This window comes from Palaemon carinicauda, chromosome 18 (assembly GCF_036898095.1).
Source record: "Palaemon carinicauda isolate YSFRI2023 chromosome 18, ASM3689809v2, whole genome shotgun sequence".
NCBI classification, from domain to species: domain Eukaryota; kingdom Metazoa; phylum Arthropoda; class Malacostraca; order Decapoda; family Palaemonidae; genus Palaemon; species Palaemon carinicauda.
Genome location: NC_090742.1, coordinates 28,752,100 through 28,756,996, shown reverse-complemented (window position 1 = coordinate 28,756,996; position 4,897 = coordinate 28,752,100). Strand labels below are relative to the sequence as shown.

Below are 4,897 nucleotides of genomic sequence, written 5' to 3'. Positions count from 1 at the left end.
AAAATCACAATCATAACATTGTTATATAGATTCATATCGCCACATAGTAGTATTATTTCAAACAACAAAAAGTGATCAATGAAAAAAGGGATAGTTTTTTCACCATTTATTCCCAATTCATTGAGAAAAATAAGAGTAGGAGAGTGGTCAATATAGATGTAAAGAACAGTTTTTAAAAATGTAGAAGACAGTATGGAAATTGTAAAAATATCACTCCACACTGCATAACATTAGAACCACCTTCATTATTAAATGAGGTGCTATTGTTGTCAAATTATGCTGGCCTTGTACCAGTGCTGGCCTATTAGCAGCCCACGGTGTCTCATTAATGTTACAGGAGTATTGCAGGTCGGGCATCTTTCACCTGGAGGAATTGACTGTAAAGATCCCAATGAGGGATTCATCAAGATAAGTCTATTCTTTGTTTATCTTATTATGCTTACATATTGTTATATCAATCATCAAAATGGATGAAATACTCTTTAATTGTGATTGGTTCGACAATTGACAATAAAAATGTGTGTCAAATGTTATTTAGACTCGAATCTTACGTAGTTGTTAATCCTATTTGGAGAACTCTTGAAATTTAATTTCATGAGCATCTTGCATCTTCTTAGGTAAACCCAAAGACTTTTGCCTCCATTGTCAAATAAAATCAAAACACTTTCACTTCGAGATTTAATGAATTTCAAAAATATTTCCATCATTAAAAACTAATTTCTGAAATTAATGACAATGCCTTTTTAATTTAGTATATATTGCTAACTTTCCTCAAAAACATTTCTGAATTTAGGTTATTAAAATTAAAAACATTATGCATCAATTCTTGAATCAACTGAACACTAAAAAAGGAGAAAAAAAAATAAACTCAATCATTGCCGAATCTTCCTCCTCATCTCTTCAATAAACGTTGGTGGTTCGGGAGAGTTTTCAAATACATTGCTAAGCAAGGCGTCCCACTCTCCTGTAACGACAAAATACTTTATTTGTAAGTAATATAATGAGCAAACAAATAGATAATATACACACAGGTAAACACGCACACACACACACACACACACACACATATATATATATATATATATATATATATATATATATATATATATATATATATATATATATAAATATATATATATACATATATATATATAAATATATATATATATATATACATATTTATATATATATATATATATATATATATATATATATATATATTTATATATATACATATATATATATATATATATATATATATATATATATATATATATATATATATATATATATTAGTGTGATTGACCCGTCAAAAAATAACTGCTAAATATCTAAATAGATATCCGCGCACACGCACACAGATCCAACCCTTCCCACCTCTTCCCCCTTCACTAACTACAACACGGCAATTGTGGTTTCGAGTGCACCTATCGGGGTGCCTCCTCTCACCAGGGTATAACTACTCCCTCTCCCTCCTACCCGAGAGATAGGGTGAAGCTGAATAGTCATACATTTGGAAGTGCCGCTGAGTATATTGGGAAATAAATAAATATATATATATACATATAAATATTTATATATATATATATATATATATATATATATATATATATATATATATATATATATATATATACATATGAATTTCTACCTTATACTAGGATCGAACCCTAGCCCCTTCATATGAAAGGCCAGGTCGCTTCCAACCAATCTACCAGAGGCTCTAAAAGGGGCTAAAGTTCGATCCCAGTATGAGATGGAAATTCATTTCTATTTGAGCACGATTTTGTATTGATTTTCATCCATATTGACTCATTAACGGTAATTCGAATTAAAAGCTATCATTTGTGTCACCTGGTGGGCCGGGAAGTCGGAGAAAACTCACTGATAAAGAGGCTGATGTCTCACCAGGTAAATCCTGAATTGTAGTTAGCAGTTAGGTTCCGACTTCTTTGGTGGCATGGTTGGAAGCGACCTGGCCTTTCATTTGAAGGGGCTAGGGTCCGATCCCAGTATGAGATAGAAATCTATTTCTGGCCAAAACCCAGACATGTATATCATAACCACGTCTTGGGCCCCAATCCCCAGCAGCAGTGAAAGAACTGCCCAAGGTGGTGGGCAGCTACATTCCGCTGCATGGAGTGCTAAAAATTTCTGGACTAGAACAGGCCACGTTTTGAAACTAAACCTTGCAACACACGAAGACAGGACCCTGTCTAGGGAAGAAGATCTTGCTATATTAATAGAAGAGTTGAGAGAAATAACTTGGGATATAACAGGATTGAGTGAAATTAGAAGAACTGGGGAATCTTACATATAATTAAAAGAGGGCCATATATTTTGCTTCACAGGACATGAAAAGAACAACGAAAATCGAGTGGGCTTTCTTATGAATAAAAATCTTGCATATAACATAGAAGTAATTTGTAGTACAAGTGATAGAATTCCAGGATTAATTATCAAACTAAATAAGAAGTATAAACTGGAGACAAATCAAACATGTACCAAAAACATCCCTTAGAGAGAGAAACAGAAACTTTTTATGAAGGTCTGTGAGATCTAGGATAAAAACATGACTCAATTTATATTTTTTTGAGGGGATATTATGCTAAAGTAGGTCAAAAGACGAGAGGGGAATCAGCAGTAGGTAAATTTGGAGTAGGCACAAGGTAGGAGAGAGACCTGTTTGTAGATTTTTCTGAAAGAAACAATCTTAAAATCATAAACACCTTCTTCTATAAAAACAAATAGGAAATGGACACGGAGAAACGAAAAATGAAATAAATTTTATTCTCAATGAACAAGTCGATTTAGTGAAAAGTGTAACAGTGTTAAGCAAGTTAAAGTAGTCAAACGATCATGGAATGGTGAGAAGTAAAATTTGTTTAGATCTATGGAACGAAAAAGAAAAAATAATTTTAAGAAAAAATAAACACCGATGTAATAAGAAAAAAAATTGAAGAATTTAGTTTAGCAATACAAAATAGGTACTCCCACGTACATGATGAATTGGAAGCATGTAAAGAAGAAATAAACAGTAATTTTAAAATGTTTTTATTGGGATCAGCACAAGATATAGATAGCAAAGTTCCTAAAGATCAAAGAAACCATCAGGAAAGACCAAAAATCAAATAAAGAAAAAATTCAAATTGAAGGTAAAATCCAAGACAGGCGAATAAAATCAGCAGAACTATCCAAAACAATAAACAAATTAAAAACTCTAGATGTTCGTAAACACAATCAGACCAAACTTGGGGAAACTAAAAAAAAAAAGAAGCATCAAATTGATGAAAAGAACACTAGGATGTGTTTGCTATAAAAGATCTAAACAGAAATATTATCCACAATATAGATGAAGTGATAAAAACTGCTGAGGATTTCTATACAATGCCATACAATATTGATATAAGAAAAACTTCACCAATAGAAATAATGAAACACCAGAACCGGTACCAAACTTAACAGTAAGAGACGTAAAGAAGGCATTAAAGGGCATGAAAAGAGGCAAAGCAGCAGAAGATGGCATAACCATTGACTTATTAATACATGGAAGAGATTTCATAGTCGTAAAATTCGCTGAACTCTACACCAAATGTCTGCAAGAATGCTCTATACCTAGAGCTTTGAAAAACTTTATCATCATACTAATTCACAAAAAGGGCGACACAAAAGACCTGAAATATTACCCCCAATAAGTTACTCTCCATAATATACAGAATACTTAATAAGGTCATATTAGAACTAATAGGAAGACAGCAAGACTTTAATCAACCAATAGAGCAGGTAGGGTTTAGAGGTGATTATTCAACAACTGACCATATCCATGTAATTAACCAATTAATGGAAAATTCAACAAAATAGGACAAACCAAATGTATGGCATTTATAGACTATGAAAAAGCTTTTGACTCTGTCAAAACGTCAACAGTAATGAAAGCTCTTCAAAAACAAGGAATAGAAGAATCTTATGTTAGAACACTTGAAGGTATCCATACAGTATACAGCAATCTTAAAACTAGATAAAGATAGCGAGAAAATTCTGATTGAGAAAGGAGTTAGATAGGGAGAACCCCTCCCTTCTCTCCTTAATTATTCACAGAAGGCCTCGAAGTTTTTAAGAATTTAGATTGGGAAAATGTAGGAATTAATATTGGGGAATACCTTAGCAAATTAAGATTTGCAGAAAACATACTTCTGTTCAGTCAATCATGAGAGGAATTTGAAAAGATGATAGATTTGAATAGAGAAAGCATAAATGTGGGACTGAAAAGGAATGTGAGTAAAACTATGATAATGTTCGATAAAAATTCAGAGAGGCAACCAATAAGAATTATAGACTGACCTTTAGAGATTTTTTTAATGAACATACTTACTTAAGACAAACAGTAAGTGTTTCCCAAGGAGACGAAACCGAAATTAAAAGAAGGGTAAGCATGGGATGGAGAACATTTGGTAAACAAAATGAGGTTATGAAAAGTAAAATGCCACTTTCTCGAAAAAGAAAAGTATTTAATGAGATGGTCCCACCATTATTAACTCATTCATCAGAAACTTGGAACCTAACTAAAGCCTTAGAACATAAACTAGTTACAACTCAAAGAGCTATGGAGACAATAATGATGAGAATAACAATAAGAGACAGAACATGGATACGTGAGCAAACTAAAGTAGAGGATATTCTATCAACATGTAAAAAAAAAGGAAATATAATGAGAATGACAGACAATAGATGGAAATTAAGAATAAGAGAATGGGTCTTTAGAGATTGTAAAAGAAGCAGGGGAAGGAAGAGAAGACGATTGAATGAAGATTTTGAAAGTTTGCGGGTGTGGACTGGCACCGAAAGAACATAAACAGACACAAGTGGAAGGACAGGCCTGTGGCCTTTGTTCTGCAGG

The 4,897-nt window shown here is 32.6% G+C and overlaps 1 protein-coding gene across 2 annotated transcripts in view; it reads right to left on the bottom strand.

Moving 5' to 3' along the window:
• Positions 1-664: 664 nt before the first annotated feature.
• LOC137657034 (uncharacterized) overlaps positions 665-4,897 on the bottom strand; it is a 24,580-nt gene continuing 20,347 nt past the window's right edge. For both annotated transcript variants that reach the window (XM_068391392.1, XM_068391393.1), the window contains exon 8: positions 665-964. The gene's annotated coding sequence lies outside the window, so the exon portion shown is untranslated. The remainder of the gene's footprint in view (positions 965-4,897) is intronic.